Genomic DNA, 19133 nt, shown 5'->3' with positions numbered 1-19133 from the left:
TTAGCCTGGAACAATAATTTTTAAAAGAGGCAAAATGCATAATGGCTCAACCACAACAGAAGTTAATTTTCAATTGAGTAATCTCTGAGGTAGACATTCCTGGTCCAGTAAAAGGGTCTCTCCCTCCACCTGGTGACTAAGGGACACAGCTTTCTTTTGTCCTTCAGACCTCTTTCTCTGATGCTTACAGGCAGCCTAGGGGAAAGAGAGCCCAGAGGAAGTACATCTGCTTGTAAAGAAGCTAGCCCACAGATGGTGTGAAATAACACTCTTCTATCCATTGGTTAGAACTCAGTCACGTGGTCACCTGCAACTGTACATGAAACTGGGAAATAAAATTCCTGGGACCTAAAAAGCAGAGAACAGAAATTTGGATGGATGACTGACTACCAGTCTCTGCCACAACATACATACTCTATGATTCAGCAAATTCACCAATGAGAATCCTAAAGAAATAATTATATATATTTATAAAGACTATACACAATTAATTTTAAGAGAATAATTACATATATTTATAAAGACTGTAGTAAAGTATGTTTATTAAGTGTTCATTTTAATAATGAAAATAATCTCAAATGAAACTAATTTATAGAGCATCAAAATGGTATACCATATATATACATATATATTGTATATAGAATAATAATACTATTATAAAGCAATTTAAAATAAAAAGTATATCATAACATTAACTGGAAAAATGAAAAAAAATCAATTCTAAACAAGAATGATATGATTTTTGTTCTAATTAAAACTATAAATAAATGCAGATTTAAAGGAGATCAGCCCTGGGATTTCTTTGGAAGGAATGATGCTAAAGCTGAAACTCCAGTACTTTGGCCACCTCATGTGAAGAGTTGATTCACTGGAAAAGACTCTGATGCTGGGAGGGATTGCGGGCAGGAGGAGAAGGGGACGACAGAGGATGAGATGGCTGGATGGCATCACTGACTCGATGGACGTGAGTCTCAGTGAACTCCGGGAGTTGGTGATGGACAGGGAGGCCTGGCGTGCTGAGATTCATGGGGTTGCAAAGAGTCGGACACGACTGAGCAACTGATCTGATCTGATCTGATCTGATAGATTCATATACCTGTTACAGGTATAGGTTTATGGAGACATAACTGCATGAGAAAAATAAGGATGTATGTGTCCCCAAATTGATTATTTTGGGGGTATAATTTTAAATAATTAATTTTTCCATTTGTATTTTCTTACAATTATTAAATATTTCCTCATTAAAATGAAAAATGAAAAATAATAAATTAAATATGCTAAAATACTGAAGAGATTTCTTATATGTTAAGATTAAGAACAGTATAGATCTGTAAACACATCATGATTACAGTATGTATTTTTACAAATACATGTATATACAAACACATATACAAATATAAATTATAAAGGCATTTATATAAATATATATTAGCTTCTGGTATTATAAATAATTTTCCCTTCTTTTTAAATGTTATGCTCTTTTAACCATATTTTGAAGGTTGGGGTATTTTTAGGAGAAGACAAACATCACTTAAAATCTAACAGTATGCTATGCTATGCTATGCTATGCTAAGTCACTTCAGTCGTGTCCGACTCTGTGTGACCCCATAGACAGCAGCCCACCAGGCTCCCCCGTCCCTGGGATTCTCCAGGCAAGAACACTGGAGTAGGTTGCCATTTCCTTCTCCAATGCATGAAAGTGAAAAGTGAAAGTGAAGTCGCTCAGTCGTGTCTGACTCTAAAAGCCCCAAAAGGACTATAGAATTATTCTGAGAAACAGTATTATTTTTTCTTCTTTAAATTGGGAAATTTTATCTGTCTTTTGTTGTGAAGGTTGAGAAAATTAGTCTGCTTAGACAGACTGTGTAATGGGCTGAGTGATGGCTTGCCAAAAGATATGCCCTAAGGATCCTGAGATGAAACCATTTGGATTACTCAAGTGAACCCTAAATTCAGTGACAAGAATCCTTGTGAGAGACAGAGAAGGTCATGTGAAGAAAGAGGCAGAAATCAGTGATGCAGCCAGAAACCAAGGAACACCAAGGAATGCTTGGCCTCACCAGAGACTGGGAAGAGGCGAGGCAAGGAATCTCCCCTAGAATGTGGGAGAGAGCATGGCCTTGCTGACACCTTGATTTCAGACTTCCGACCTCGAAAACTGTGAGACAGTTTCTGTTGTTTTAAGCCACAGTCTGGGGTAAATTGGTACAGCATCCATGGGAAATACATGCAGAGTGGTTATACAAAATGAAATAAACCACTCTGCTTAATAAAATAGCAAGAACATTGAATATTTTCCTGACCATGGGGAAGCATGTTTGGGGATCCCTGAATGGGAGGAAGGGAAGGATGTGGGAAACCAATCTCTTGGGAGAGAATAAGTGAAGTCACTTAGTCGTGTCCGACTCTTTGCGACCCCATGGACTGTAGCCTATCAGGCTCCTTCGTCCATGGGATTTTCCAGACAAGAGTACTGGAGTGGATTACCATTTCCTTCGCCAGGGGATCTTTCCAACCCGAGTCGAACCCAGGTCACCCACATTGCAGGCGGACGCTTTACCGTCTGAGCTAGAGAACAATGTAGTATGAAATGCAAGCCAGACCAAGACAGGGATGAACAAGAAGCTGTCAAACTAAACAATCTTGTTTTACTTTGACGTTATTATCTGCTGCTATGATGTTCTGAGCTTGCTGCTGCTGCTGCTAAGTCGCTTCAGTCGTGTCCGACTCTGTGCGACCCCATAGACGGCAGCCCACCAGGCTTCCCCGTCCCTGGGATTCTCCAGGCAAGAATACTGGAGTGGGTTGCCATTTCCTTCTCCAGTGTGTGAAAGTGAAAAGTGAAAGTGAAGTCACTCAGTCGTGTCCGACTCTTCGCGCGACCCCATCAACTGCAGCCGACCAGGCTCCTCCATCCATGGGATTTTCTAGGCAAGAGTACTAGAGTGGCTTGCCATTGCCTTCTCCGGATGTTCTGAGCTTAATCACTATCTTTTACCCCTTATTCTTCAGTAAATGTTTTTTTGTTTTTCTTAAAAGAATGGTGCTTCAGGGATTGCGTGACCATGGTATGCACTTCATGTATATGGAGAAACAGGACAGGGAAGAGAAAGCAGTGCACGGAAGGGGAGAAACGGAGTAGGAATCCAGCCTTCGGCAGTAGCATGAGAGTAGTCATGAGCAGTGAGCAGCAGAAACAAAAACCTGGAGATCTTCAGAGATTTGGAGGAGGCAGGGGACCTTTCATATAGTACATAGGACGGGGCTCCAGTGAGTACATTTGGAGAAATGTATTTCCAAAGTATTTAAATTCTCTTAGAGTGCAGTAAGTCCAAAATCCTATGGTCTTTGGAAAGTAGTACTCAAATTAAAATTTAAATTTACTATACTTCTTATTAAAAGCCAGAAATTGAAATGATTCTATATAGGCTCTAAAAATATTCAAGTTTAATATAAACTGCCATATTCTGCTGATATAGTGTTCTGTATTCTAAGCCTTCTTTCATCTCCATTTCTACCTCTTTTTTTTCCTGCTGAACTCTCCTTTCATCTCTTACAACTTTTCCTGACTTTTCACTGTTTATTCGATTTTTACCCTACTTTTATTATTATTTCACTCCTATATCATCCTACTTTTTCATCCCTCTACCCATTTGCACAAGCTTCTCTCAGTTTACTGTTCTCTTCTGCTTGCATTTCTTTCCTTTTCTACCTTTTCCCTGCTCTTTGATTTTTTTTTAAAATTATTTATTTTAATTGGAGGCTAATTACTTTACAACATGTACACCCATGGCTGATTCATGTCAATGTATGGCAAAAACCGCTCTTTGATATTTTAGACTTCCACTTTAATTTTTCCCCACCCCTGAGGTTGAGTCCTCACCATCTCTGTTATTTGATAGTTTGTTGTTGGTAACAAAGCAGGAGAAAACTGAGGATGAAATAGCACTTGACTCCTGTTTTTAGTAAATTATTGGTCTTTTCTAATTCCAACATTCATTTTGTTATTTATGTGAATTAATACAAACTCTGAAAACAAACTATTCCATGTTATAAAATTTGAAAAATGTGACTTTGGAAAACTTACAGTCATCCCTTTTAGTTTTGTAGGAAAGAAGTTCTTACAAAAAGATGAAATGTGAAGGTGATGAATATGTAATAATGTTTTCATACACTTGCCAATTTAATGTGTTTGCATAAATATTTAATACATCAATCTTTTCAAGAACATGTTCTGCATTTCAATGTATTTTTTTCATTTTCATCAGATTGGTCTATTAATAATGTCCCCAGAGACGGTTTTATTATTTTGTGGACATTTCCAAAGCAGTGATCAAATCCCTTTAATTTGTGAGTATATAAGAAAAGGTAATTTTTTAGACTGTATGCAAAATCATCATTACATATATATATATGTGTGTGTGTGTGTGTGTGTGTATACACACATATATATTTATGTATATGTGTATATGTGTGAGTTATATGAGTAAAATATGCTTTAGTTGATTTGTATTCTAAAAAGCGTAATTTGTATCAGATATGTAGAATGAAAAAAATTGTTGAAATTATTTTAAATTTCAGTCTAAAGTATAAAAGATTTTGGTAGATGCCAACACCACAATTTTGTTCAAGTAATATGTACAAAACACATGAACATTTTTCATGAAATTTAGTCTAGCTTCACTCAAATTATCTTTTTAGTTTCTATTCATCTAAACACAATCCCTCATTGAACTGATATCTCCAAATTTCATTCAAATTCAATTATTTTTCCAATATGTCTTCTCAAGTCATTGCCTGATCATTCTGCCTATAACTTTTCCCAATAACACTCTGAAGTTGTGAGTTTACTTCTTTACACATACTCTTTGAAGTTATATTTTTTATATATGTGCTTGCTGCTTAATAAAACCATCTACTTTATCACTCAATGTTCCTATTCTTGTCTCATTTTTTCCATACATCATGTACTGGGGTATATGATTTTGAAATGCAAAAATTAATAAACAGATCTCAATTAAATAGAGTTAGAAGACCAGAAGAGGGTGCTCTCACACCCTGCTACAGTAACAGAGCCCAAGAGGAAGAAGAAAGTTCCTCTTTCCTGGCAAGGACTCAAGCAGTGAAAAGCCACAGACCTTTTGTTGTTTCCCCAACTTTATTTTTCTGTCTATAAAAGCTTTTTCCTTCCCTTGTTGTGTGGGGATTTGCACATAGCTTGCCATATTTGCAGATCCCCAAGTGCAAGTCTCTGCTGGTCCTCAATAAACCCAACTTTGTTGGACAAATATCTGGCAGTCTATTTGTTTCAAGTCAATAGAAACAACAGACAAAATGATGGCAAAACAAAACTACAGACCAGATATCAACTACTGAGAATCTTTCTAGTGTCTTACATTTAACAGGCAGCCCTCTCTCAGTTTTTAACTTTCCTGCAGGTCCTGAGGGTCAGCAGGACAGAGGCTACACTCCCAGGACTCTTCATGTGCGGGTGGGCACTACTTTCCCCCAGGGATATCACAGATTATCAAGTATTAAACCTCTCTGGGACTGGTAGAGTATTCTTGCTGCCTCCTTCAACAAAGAAACAATTGAGAGGTGGAGTGTTGGTGAGCATTCAAGCTGCCATTCTCCTCAGAACCCTTTCGCAAAAGGTTTAGTTTAGTAAAAATAAAGTTTGAAGACACAAGAAGGGGAAGGAGTGGAAAAGAGAGAATATATACGAGAATACCAACATTTGAATGTAGAACAGACACTCCTTTGAGAACAGAGATTTAATTTTCAAAAGCTTTTGCACAGCAAAGGAAACTGTAAATAAAACGAAAAGACAAATTACAGAATAGCAGAAAATATTTGCAAACAGTACAAACTACAAGGGACTAATCCTCAAAACAACTCATGGGACTCAATATCAAAAAATGGGCATAAGACTGAAATAGATATTTCTCCAAAGAGGAACATACAGATGGCTGAGAGGCACATGAAAAGATGCTCAACATTGCTAATGATTAGAGAAATGCAAATCAAAAGTACAATGATATATCACCTCACACCAGTCAGATGGCCATCATCAAAAAGTCTACAAACAATAAATGCTGGAGAGGGTGTGGGTAAATGGGAACCCTCCTACACTGTTATGGGAATGTAAATTGGTACAGCCACAATGGAGAAGACTATGGAAGTTCCTCAAAAATACAGCAATAAACTATTAGGCATCTATCTGGAGAAAAATGTAATTCAAAATGATAATGCACCCCAATGTTCATTGCAGCACTGTTTATAATAGCCAAGATATGGAAGCAACTTAAATGTCCATTGAAGATGAATGGATAACAAAGATGTGGTACATATACACAATGGAATATTATTCAACCATAAAAAGGATGAAATAATGCCACTTGCAGCAATATGGATGGAACTGGAGATCATCATACTAAATGAAGTAAGACAGACAGAAAGATGAATATTACATGGTATTGTTTATAGGTGAAATCTTTAAAAAATGATACAAATGAAGTTATTTACAAAACATGAACGGGCTCATAGGCTTCAGTTCAGTTCAGTTCAGTCACTCAGTAGTGTCCAACTCTTTGCAACACCATGAATTTCAGCACGCCAGGCCTCCCTGTCCATCACCAACTCCTGGAGTTCACTCAGACTCACATCCATCGAGTCAGTGATGCCATCCGGCCATCTCATCCTCTGTCATCCCCTTCTCCTCCTGCTCCCAATCCCTCCCAGCATCAGAGTCTTTTCCAGTGAGTCAACTCTTCGCATGAGGTAGCCAAAGTACTGGAGTTTCAGCTTTAGAATCATTCCTTCCAAAGAAATCCCAGGGCTGATCTCCTTCAGAATGGACTGGTTGGATCTCCTTGCAGTCCAAGGGACTCTCAAGAGTCTTCTCCAACACCACAGTTCAAAAGCATCAATTCTTCGGTGCTCAGCCTTCTTCACACTCCAACTCTCACATCCATACATGACCACAGGAAAAACCATAACCTTGACTAGACAGACCTTTGTTGCCAAAGTAATGTCTCTGCCTTTGAATATGCTATCTAGGTTGGTCATAACTTTCCTTCCAAGGAGTAAGCGTCTTTTAATTTCATGGCTGCAGTCACCATCTGCAGTGATTTTGGAGCCCCCAAAAATAAAGTCTGACACTGTTTCCACTGTTTCCCCATCTATTTCCCATGAAGTGATGGGACCAGATGCCATGATCTTCGTTTTCTGAATGTTGAGCTTTAAGCCAACTTTTTCACTCTCCACTTTCACTTTCATCAAGAGGCTTTTGAATTCCTCTTCACTCTCTGCCATAAGGGTGGTGTCATCTGCATATCTGAGGTTATTGATATTTCTCCCAGAAATCTTGATTCCAGCTTGTGCTTCTTTCAGTCCAGCGTTTCTCATGATGTACTCTGCATATAAGTTAAATAAGCAGGGTGACAATATACAGCCTTGACGAACTCCTTTTCCTATTTGGAACCAGTCTGTTGTTCCATGTCCAGTTCTAACTGTTGCTTCTTGACCTGCAGACAGATTTCTCAAGAGGCGGGTCAGGTGGTCTGGTATTCCCATCTCTTTCAGAATTTAGAGAACAAATTTTTGGTTACTGAGGGGAAGGTTAGGGGGAGGGGAAGATTAGGAGCTTGGGATAGACATGTATACACTCTTATATTTAAAACAGATAACCAACAAGGACCTAATTATATCAGAGAGAATTCTGTTTAATATTCTATGATAACCTATATAGGAAAACAATTTGAAAAGAATGCTGCTGCTAAGTCACTTCAGTCGTGTCAGACTCTTCGACCCCATAGACGGCAGCCCAAGAGGCTCCCCCGTCCCTGGGATTCTCCAGGCAAGAACACTGGAGTGGGTTGCTATTTCCTTCTCCAATGCATGAAAGTGAAAAGTGAAAGTGAAGTCGCTCAGTCGTGTCTGACTCTTAGCAACCCCATGGACTGCAGCCTACTAGGCTCCTCCATTCATGGGATTTTCCAGGCAAGAGTACTGGAGTGGGGTGCCATTGCCTTCTCCATTGAAAAGAATAGATATTATTATTTCTGTGTGGTTGGAAAACAGCCTCATGCATGCTAAGGGCTCACTAGTTAGTGGTAAGGTAAATAAATTATAGAAAGGCAATAATTTTAAAATAAAAAAAATAAGTAGCTTCATGCTGTGTCATTTATAAGTCAAATAATGAAATAAATCTCTAATAAATAAAGATGATCAAAATTGGACAGGCCTAACTTCAAGGCAGATTTGGTAAAAAAGAAAAAAAAAATATATCATCACCAACAAGTCCCTAACTTGGTCTTCTCTGATAACATGCTATCAAATAACAACAATCTCTTTTTGCCTTGTATTCTGGGAGTTTTGGTTTCCTATCAGTCCATTCAATAAACATTTCAGTGTGGGATCAGAAGAAAAGACACAATTCAATTGGCTGAGGTTTAGAGAATAGCTACTATCAGCAAACATTCTGTTAAGAAAGATATATAAGATACCTTTAAACCATTGAGGGAAGAGGTTCATAAAAAACAATAGACTTTCAAATGAGAATATATGTTAAAAATGTAGCCCTGTATAAATCACTTTGACCTTTTTCAGAGGATGATTTTCTAATTTAAATTATGTCATGTGGTTTTGAATAAACACAGTAGTTATGTTCCTGGAACTTAATGAGCACAGCATAGATATATTCACCAAAGCTATGTAGCAACCTGGTGACATGCATTCTACATATATTTATGGAAAGAGGCAGAGAAAATATAATTTTTATTTTATCTTTATATTACTTCTAAAGATTCAGGAGACATAAAACCCCAAGTATTTAAACAAGGCTCTGTAAACAAGGACTATTTACTGAACAGAAATGTCTCAATTATTTAGTTAAAAGACTGACAGTTTTTCCATAAATTGCTCATCAAATCACACAAAAATGCTAAAATATATAAACTAGGAATTGACATGAAGCATTTATTAAAAGTGAAAGAAATTGCTGGTAGCCAAAACAGCCGTTAACATCTAAGTCAATAGTTGAGTAGAGTAATTCAAACCTAAAAAGCAATAATTGTTCTTAAATATAATTTAAATATTCCATTACTTATAACAAGGGTCCATAAGATTTTTTCTGTAAATGATCAAATGGTTAATATTTTAGGCTTTTCAGTTCTTAAACAGTTTCTGTTGCAATTGCTAATCTTGTCATTGTAGGAGGAAAGTAACCTAGACAAGCATAAAATAATGTATTTGTGTTGCAATAAAACTTATTTACAAAGAACATGTTTGCTAAATCCCCTGTCATGGCATATAAAGCTCTTCACAATACAGCAAATACATATCATTTTGATATTTGGCAAAACTAATACAATTATGTAAAGTTTAAAAATAAATAAAATTAGAAAAAAAAAAAAAAAGATTCCACATCTAAATCCATGCCCCAGTTAACTGCTTGCTAACTTTCTCTTCCCCCTCCCCATCTCTTACTCACACTTCTTATCTTCTGCAGTAGCCAACCAAGGGCAGGGTTCCAAAAGTGCAATTGGAATGGTGACCCCAAGGGAGATACAGAGGAGACTGGCATGCTGAAGTCCATGGGGTCACAAAGAGTCAGACACAACTTAGCGACTGAACTACAAACAGCAAACTCAGAGGAAAGAGTATTTTTTAACTTATATTGTGTAAATTGCCAGCTCATGGTAACAATTAAAGGCAGACCACTTTTAGTTGGTTTTATTACTGAACTGAAATTCTCTATCATTTTTATTGCCCATATTGCCTGCGCTCAAAACAGACTGTTATCACGGTGCTTGCCTTCCAGTTTAACATTATCTTCTGCATCTTTTTTTCTTTTCTTTTTTTTTTTTAATGTGGACCATTTTTATAGTCTTTACTGAATTTGTTACAGTATTGCTTCTGTTTTATGCTTTGTTTTTTTGGACAGGAGGCAGATACAATCTTAGCTCCACAACCAAGGATTGAACCTGCATCACCTGATTAGATGGTGAAGTCTTCATCACTGAACCATTAGGGAAGTCTCCTCTTCTGTATCTTAAGTGGAAAACATAACTGCGTATGTTGGACTTTTCTTTCTAATTAATATTCTTTAACTGTTGTCTAGAGGTTATATGATGTGTTGTAACTTATTTAATAAATCCTACATGATAAATATTTAAGCTATTTCCAATGTTCCCTGATACAAACAATGCTCTATTGAATTTACTTGAACACTCATCTTTGCACACTTGTGGTAGTGTTCTGTGTGGATAAATTCCTAGAAACTGAATTGATGACACTACAATTTTAACCACGTTACTCTTCAAAAATGCTGAGTCAATTTAAACTCTAGCCAAGAGTAAATGATAGTATCTTTTCTCCATGCTCTCTCCATGAGAGATAAGATCAATATTTTTAACTTTTGCCAATTTGTGAACTCAAATATTCTATCTCATTTTATTTCAAATTGTATTTCTTTTAATAAATTATCAACTATTTTTTATTTTTTCCTCTGAAAATTCTCTTTGACATATAATGATGTGTAATTTAAGGTCAGGTGGAGGGAAGGTCCAGAAAGGCAGTCTTAAAAACACACAAGTAAAGTTTAATATATTCTAATAGAGTATCAAAATTATACTGCTTGGTCAGTTAAATCCACCTGGTTAAGATTGATTATCTAGCTGCTGTAGGGGAATGTGTTTGGATATTTCTGTCTTGTTACACTTAAAAACTCCCACAGCTCATCAATAAATTATTCGTATTTTTGTCAGTAAGAAACAGTTATAAATATTTGTTTGTATTTAGTATCAATAATTTCACTCTAATTTAAGTATGATATTTGTCAAACACATACCTCCTCTCCAACAAACTATGTTTCTCTTCTTTTATTTTGGAATGAGGGTGGGGTGGACCTATCCATAAACATCCACAATATTTACTAATAAAATTAAACATTTCTAATCTAATTTCATAAGTATATCATTTGGCCCCTGGTATGAGATGACAACTTCAGACATGTACGTGATGATCTTGAAACCACATCGGACATTTGACTTTCATGGGGGAAGCCTTGAGGTATGCTTCTTTTGAGTGTTAAAGTCCTATTAAACAAGATATGTGTGCTCAGCCTTCCTACTATTTGACAGTAGTAAGGCTCTTACCCTAGGGTCTGCCCAAGGGCTTTGTCCCTGTACTCTTCTAATCTTGATTTATGTCCACTTTCTAAATGATCTTATACAAATTCTTGTCTTTAAATGCAGTCTACTGAAAATTCTTTATTTGCATCTCAAAGCCAAACCTCACTCCTGAACTCTAAATTAATGTATTCAAATAGCTTACTTAAACTCTCCAGCTACGTAAAGAAGAGGCATCTTTAACATTTTTAAAAGTGGTCTCTTGACCTCCTTCATAGCATTTCCTCCCATGGTTCCACTTCTCAGAAAATGGCAATTCCACTTTTTCATGTTGTTCAGATCAAAACATAAGAGGCATAACTGAGTTTTCTCCTTTCCTTATAACTATATAGAACCAACAACAAATACTCTCAGTGTTTCTTCAAAATTGGTCCATAATTTAATAATTCTGAGGAAACTAACTCTAATTACCTCTATGCCTATCACCCTGGTCCAAGTCACTATCTTTATCTTATCTCCTTGCAGTTTCTTCTTCACACAGTATCCTTAGCCATCTTTTTTTTTTTTTTTTTTTTTAGCAATCCTTTTAAAACAAAAGTCAGTTCATGTTCCTCCTCCCATGGCTTTCCAACATGCTCAGAATAAAAGCCTAAGTCCTTGCCACGATTTGTAAGCATTTCACCACCTAGCCCAACAAGATGTCTCTCTGACTCCATCTTACACCGTTCCGTCCTGTTTACCTCTAGTCACAGTGGCATATTTTCTATTTTCTAGAATACATCTGGCCCTTACTCATCCCAGGAGTCTGTGTTCTTTTTGCCTATGAATCTCTTTTCTAGGTAAATCAGCACTGCAGTCTTCTTCATTGTCTTCAATTTTCTGGTAATTTATCTTAAAGACCTGATATCATATAGAATATTAATAAAAACTAGGACATACATAATAGCAAATGTGTGCTAAACCTATCATTAGATATTACATACAAATAGATATTATATGTAATTAGAGAAATACAGTTTCAATGTATAATAGAAATCTAGTAGGTTTTAAAACAGGATAAGTATCTTTAATGTAACTGTGAAGGAGAAATACAAATAGCTAACATTTACTGAATGCTGTTCTCCTGGACCCTGTAAGAAAGAAAAAAGTAGAAGTGTCAACATTAACAGAGTAGATATTTTAAAACTGCAGAGGCAACTAGGATTATTTACATTGACCAAAGAGTTATAATCTACCCTATAGCTGTAACAGCCACACACTTGTGTCTGCTACATAAAATACACAAAGTCAAACATGAGATGTACAAGAAGAATTAATAGAAAGATTTCTGAGAGTTGGTAGTACACCTTTGTCAAGCTCAGATGGAACTCACAGAGTTTATATGTTTAAGGGAGCTTGGGGGCAACAAGAACAGATAAGAAACAATATGGACAGATTGAGAAATAGCATTTCAGTTCTGCCCTTAGTTCTAGCCTGAAGGAATAACAATTTCTTGCTCGTTTCCCCTTATTTGGTAAGATATACAAAAAGTTGAGTGTTTTAACCAAATAATAAAAAACCTGCTACATTTCTTTGACTTAATTTTACACTATATCCTGGCTTATGCATAGTTATGTCAGTGTTTGGAAGACCATTATTGACAAAATCCGGGATAAAAAAATTACATGCAGTGTGATTTCAACTAATCAGAAACAAATCTTGTGACATTTGGTTATTGTGTACTTCAACTACTTTTATTAAAATTTGTATTGTTTTATTGGAGCTTCCCTAGTGGCTCAGCGGTAAAGAATCTGCCTGCAATGCACGAGCCACAGAAGATGTGGGTTCAGTCCTTGGGTCAGAAGATCCCTTGGAGGAGGGCGTGGCAGCCCACTCCAGTATTTTTGCCTGGAGAACTCCATGGACAGAGAAGCCTCGTGGCTACAGTCCTGGTTGCAAACAATCGCACATGACTGAAGGGATTAGCATAAATAGTTTTATTGAAATTGAATACCTGTTCATCCTTTTCAAATAGACCGCAACTTCCATAGTGTGGGGTAGAGCACTGGTTTTCATACTGGTTGGATATACACACACACACACACACACATATATACATATATATACATATACATACATATATATCAGAGGACACACAAAGCTTTTCCAAAGGGTTAAATTTTTCAAAGAACATTGATCCTTTTCATATCCTTAGCTTCTGTGTGAATTCTTCCAATAACGATCTTAGGAAGATATAGGTTTTGCTGATTCTTTATTCCCAACTCCCCTTTCATAATCCTTTCTCCCACATTACACAAGAAATGACTCTCTCTTACCATCCAGAATCTTACTATGAAGTGTAATCCTGGCAAATAAAACTAGCCCAGGCATTAAATGAAAGACTGTTACCAAGTCCAAGCTCACTCTGCTTGTTGCATGACAGGCCAATGAATCTGAGAGAGAAGTTGAGGCAAGGAATATAACTATTCAGAAAGATGACTGACCAAGATGACAAACAAATGTCTCAAAACAATCATCCTGTGGGGTCTGGATGCCAGGTTCTTTTATGGATCAGAGATGGGGAAGGGGGAAATGAGGAAACAAAGTAAAAAGGCCATCAATCTTGAAAATATTTCCTAGTGTGGCATTGACAGGTGGACAGGGTTCTGAACTTTAGCTTAATTGTTAGGCTGAGGAGTAGGATTCTCTGAGGCTGGTCATTACGTATGATTAAATTAATAATAACGAAAACAATGGAAAACAGTTCAAAGAAATAGTTCCAACATGGAGTCAGAATAGACTTCTCTCTGCAACAAGGCCAGTTTGATTAAAATACTGGTGTTGATGTTGACCAAGTGAATGACTCTAATGACTGTTTTTAACAACTTGTTTTGCAAGTCAGTTGAACTTAAGTTATTTGCTGTCAACAAAATTGACAGCATGTCCTGTCAAATCAGTAACCTACACTACTAAAAACAATTTTTGTGCCTTTGGTATATCTATAAAAATTTCAAAAGAATAACATTGATACTTCTACTCCCATCCACTTAATTATGTGAAATGGATTCTCAGCAATCACATTAATAAAAGCAGAAATTAAGACCAACAAATGATTGAACTACAGCTTATTCTAATGATTCTTAATATTCATCCATAGTTAGAGGAATTGAAAAGTTTTATCTTTCTCATTTAGAAATGTATGACCAATAAATCTTAATTTTCATATGTAATAATTATCAATCTTTTAATATATATATTGTTCTGATCACATTAGAACTAATAAAAATTGTATTGACAGATTATTTATGAAGGTATTTTTAGTACCTTAGAGCCTTATGATTATAGGAAATTAAAAATTAATTTTTAATTATACCTATTTTTATTATAAAGAAGTATAATAGGATGATCAATAAAAGATATCAAGCATAAAAGTATTACTCAAAGACAAAAATTTTTTGAAGATTGTAAAATCAAACTCAAAGATTGAGGAGAAAAAGGTATTATGTGAAGTACTCAGACACTCAGTCATGTCTGACTCTTTGCAACTCCATGGACTATGGCCCACCTGGGTCTTCTGTCCATGGAATTCTTCAGGCAAGAGTACTGGAGTGGGTTGTCATTTCCTCCTCCAGAGGCTCTTCCTGACTCAGGGATTGGACCTGCATCTCTTATGGCCCCTGGAGTGGCAGGCGGTTCTTTAACACTAGCACCACCAAACATAATGTCTGTGTGCTTTTAAAAAACAGACTGAAAACATCAAATCATTGTGATACTTAGGTTTGATTAGACACACTTTTAAGAGAGTGATCTGGAGGTCAATTTTTAAGTGAAAATATAATATGTAAAATTGTACTTTTATGACTATTGAAAATTTCAACTAAGATTTTTAGCTATCAGCTTAAACCTACATGGGGAGCATATTTTTCATAATTCATTCAAAGGCTATGTGAGCAAAAACGTTTGAAGGTATTACCATAGAGCAAGGAACTTTATATTTTTGCATTTCTGGAATCTAATAATTTTTATCCTACTTAGTAACCAAGAACCTATTTCATCAGCCATAAAATGAAACAAATATCATTTTCTATCTTTCTGGGAATAAATAAAATAATGTTTGTAATTGGCTAACCCAGTACTTGGTACCAGAACCTTTCTCATATTTTCTACTAAAGATAGTATGGTTCCTAACCAATGTACTATTCAATGAATATGTTGATTTGATTTCAAATAATCAGCTTTAATCATAACAAATTTCATAGAAAAAGCTTCTTGATGGTGACAAGTAGAGCTGTGGGCTGCAACATTTGGAAAACACAGATATAATTAAAATGAAATGAAAATGAAATGAAAGTGGCTCAGTTGTGTCCGACTCTTTGCAACCCCATGGACTATACAGTCCATGGAATTGTCTAGGTCAGAATACTGGCGTGGGTAGCCTTTCCCTTCTCTAGGGGATCTTCCCAACCCAGGGATCGAATCCAGCTCTCCTGCACTGCAGGCAGATTCTTTACCAGCTGAGCCAAGGGAAGCTCTATAATTAAAACAGATAGTTTATTTTTTTAAACTGGTTTATGGCCCACCTAGCTGAATTCAATTATTATAGAAACTATCTCAACACTACACATGTAATTCATGTATTATAAAACATACTTGTCATTAAAATAATAAAAAGTCAGATTTTCCAAGAGAATGCCAACCTTACTCTATAAAACAGTCCATCAAAACACTTATTTCCTGAAATTAGCGTATTCTATTATGGCTAGTAGAGACTTCAATCTAGATTTTCTTTTTTTGTTGTTGTTGAGGGGGAGCCTAATGGGAAAGTCAAAATTACTGTGTCTTTATTTTCAGCAAACTTTATGATCGACATTTGCCTGACAAATACAATGTGTCAGTGATCATTATATAGATATGAGTAAAGCAGAGACTGTGTGTTTATAAGAAACATGGATAAAATTTTTAAATTAAAAGTCTTAATAGATCACTCAGAATCATGCATGGCAGTGAGTGGAAGACACTGCTTCTCTGAAACTTATCCCTCAAGTTAGGAGAAAGAATAAAGAAATCAGTGATCCTCAGAAATGATTTAATAGGAATCAAGTCTAAACAGGACTAACATTACATAGTAAATGATGGCATACTTACTCGAGTGGTTTTAGTTCCAACTATCAAGTACAATTTATTAACTTCTGTAAATCAGAGCCATTTGTTAATGAATCAATCTAAAACATAAACTGTGGAAAATGATTCATATATTAGATTTCTGATTCATCATGACAGCTGAATGCCCTGGGTCTATTTTTGATTCTCATAAAGAAACTCCTTAAATCTTTCTGGTTGAATGGACTACTGGCAAATGGGTAGGACAGACTCCCTAAGTATAACTGTGGTTTGAACAGACAAAAGATAAGACTACTTTTACATATATACTTTTATTACTTCTTATCCAAATGTAAATTAAAATTTTTTTCACCATCCCTTTAAATAATTTCTGATGTAGACAAATTGAATTGGGCTGAATTGTTAACTATTTAGAAATAGATATACATTTATTTAATAAATGTATCTATTTATGATTCAGTCTTAGTAAGGATATTTGAAAGATGCTTATGCCTAATTTTATTTAATCATCTCTATTCCCATCTTTTTATTACCATTGTCTTTAGGATTTTTTAGGAAATAACTGCTTATGCAAAAGTGTAAACTTTTTTGAAAGGAGTCATTTAAAACTAAGTGCAAGCAAAGATGAGAATCACATGAATTTGTTATTCAATATTAACAAAATGTTTATGCCCAAAGATTTTACAACATTCACTTCCTTGAAAAGAAATAAAATACATATGTTATAATGTGTTCTGCCTTGATTTTTTGCACATTACATATTCTAATTATTATAATCTAATTTATAAACAATGCATGCTGTGGTTCTGACAGTGAAATTGTGATGAAACACAGAGTACCAATTTTAATTACATACAGTTCTAATACAGCGAGCACTGCAGCATTTCTGTCATCTTTGAAATGGTAACAGAATGAAAAAAAGTTTTTGAAATATGAGCATGAAGGTAATGAGATCAATAAATGTCAGCTAGAAAAAGTAATCACAACTCCTGAGACTCACTGACCTTTCTACAAATTCCAGAAATAATAGAGTAGCTTGGGATGAGGAATTCTTTAACAATGAGAAACTGATACTATTATAAAAAGAAAGGGAAGCAGAGATTGCCCTCTGACATCAAAAACATTGCCTATAAAGGTAATTTTGACACAATAATTTATTCCCTTGATTTTTTTCCTAAGGTCACCACCAACATAGATCACAAACCTTTGGACTTTACAGAGACAAAATTCCCACTGAAGCCTTCTGAATACTGAAATACCTGCTTCATAGACTTTTAGTTTGCTTCACAATATTCAGCATCCCAATAGAGTTTAATCATACTGTTGGTTAATTTAAATGCCCAAAGTGAAAAACATTCTATTTTCGTAGTTGTAAAATCACTCTATCAGTATCTGAATATAATTTGGGAGAATTCAATTTTGGAAAGTGTTTGAAGGAGTGTTCAGAAAGATTTAATCATCATGAAATATTCAGCATTTGAATATAAAATGAGGTGATAATATAAAACTCTAAATTATGATATTAAAATAATTTTAAAGTCCACAAAATTTTAGAAGATACTGCAAAACCAGTCTTCTGTAATAACTAAGTTTCTACAGGACTAGAAGCGGCTAGGTTAGAGTAAGTTTTTGGTTATTACAGGTTTTATCCTGATGGCAAACTGAAGTTAGCACCATAAAAGTGGCTGAGATTTCAATACAAAACCCACAGCCTTTCTATACTAGAAGATGAGAGAAAAGTTCAGGAAACTCACAGATATTCAAAAGTAAAGGTGAAATCAAAGAAATAACAAAGTCATAGTTGTGAATCCAAATTTATGCTTTTATACTCTGTTGATATATTTAGCTGACCCCTGAACTACACAGGTACTGGGAAAACTCAAACACATACAGTTAAAGATAAAATAACTGAACTGATATCTAAGTTGCCAGCCAAGAGACAAAGTTTGTAATTTGACTCCAACCAAAGGAATGACCAACTAAAACAAGTCACCAACACACTTCTGAGAAATATAACAAAATCCAGAGACTCCATAAGATAAAATCCACGATGCACAGGAAACAATTAAAAACTGCTTTATTCATGAAGTATCAGGAATGTGTAACCCAGATTCTGGAAAAAAAAATCAACTAAAATCCATCCCAAGAAGAAGCAGTTACTAAAATTATAAGAAGATGATATAAAATAACTGTTATAACTATGTTCCATAAAAATATGATCGCAATGAGAAAAGAAAATCAAATATTGGAGAAGAAATAAAAATCTACAAAAGAGAACCAAATAAGAGAGGATTCTGGAAAGATGGTAAAGTAGGAATCATCAGGAATCTGTTTCTCCAACTAGACAACATTACACTTGAAGAATCTGATATAACTGTTTTGGAACTCTAGTGCCTAGAAGGTTTGCAACTTCAAGGAAAGGCCTGATTAGGAAGATGCAGGTAATTTCAGCCCTTAGCACAGTAGCATCTACTCAAATCCATTCTACACCTGCTGTCAGGTAGCTGTGCCCATATTCCTAAATAAGCCAGCACATAGTTTGCCGGAGACAGGATGAACAAGCTTTAGGTATCCCCAATAAGACCGTCAACAGATTTCTCATCAGAAACTTTGGAAGCCAGAAAGCAAAGTCTGGTATATTCAAAGTGCTAAAAGGGAAAACAAACACTTCCAACTAAGAATACTATATATTGAAAAACTGTTTAAGAGTGAGAGTAAAATGAAGATATTTCCAGATAAACAAAAGCTGAAGGAATCCATTATCACTAGAACTGCCCTTCAGGAAATGGTTTGAAAGAGTCCTAGAAGGGGAAGTAAAAGGATGCTACACAATAACAGAAGGAATAATATTCTGTCTAGGTTTGTCACTGCTTTTCTTCCAAGGAGCAGGAGTCTTTTAAT

The 19133-nt window shown here is 35.5% G+C and overlaps 1 long non-coding RNA gene across 6 annotated transcripts in view; it reads right to left on the bottom strand.

Moving 5' to 3' along the window:
• LOC133246262 (uncharacterized) overlaps positions 1 to 19133 on the bottom strand; it is a 508266-nt gene that overhangs the window by 112701 nt on the left and 376432 nt on the right. The window contains exon 8 of one of the 6 annotated variants that reach the window (XR_009735988.1): positions 9127 to 12262. The exons of 4 other annotated variants lie outside the window; for them this stretch is intronic. This is a non-coding gene — a long non-coding RNA (uncharacterized LOC133246262). Of the gene's footprint in view, positions 1 to 9126; positions 12263 to 19133 lie in introns of those variants that run through there. One more of the 6 variants, XR_009735986.1, reaches the window with a different exon arrangement.

Source organism: Bos javanicus, chromosome 4 (genome assembly GCF_032452875.1).
Source record: "Bos javanicus breed banteng chromosome 4, ARS-OSU_banteng_1.0, whole genome shotgun sequence".
NCBI classification, from domain to species: domain Eukaryota; kingdom Metazoa; phylum Chordata; class Mammalia; order Artiodactyla; family Bovidae; genus Bos; species Bos javanicus.
Note: the sequence above shows the minus strand (reverse complement) of the source record. Positions and strands in the feature narration are given on the sequence as shown.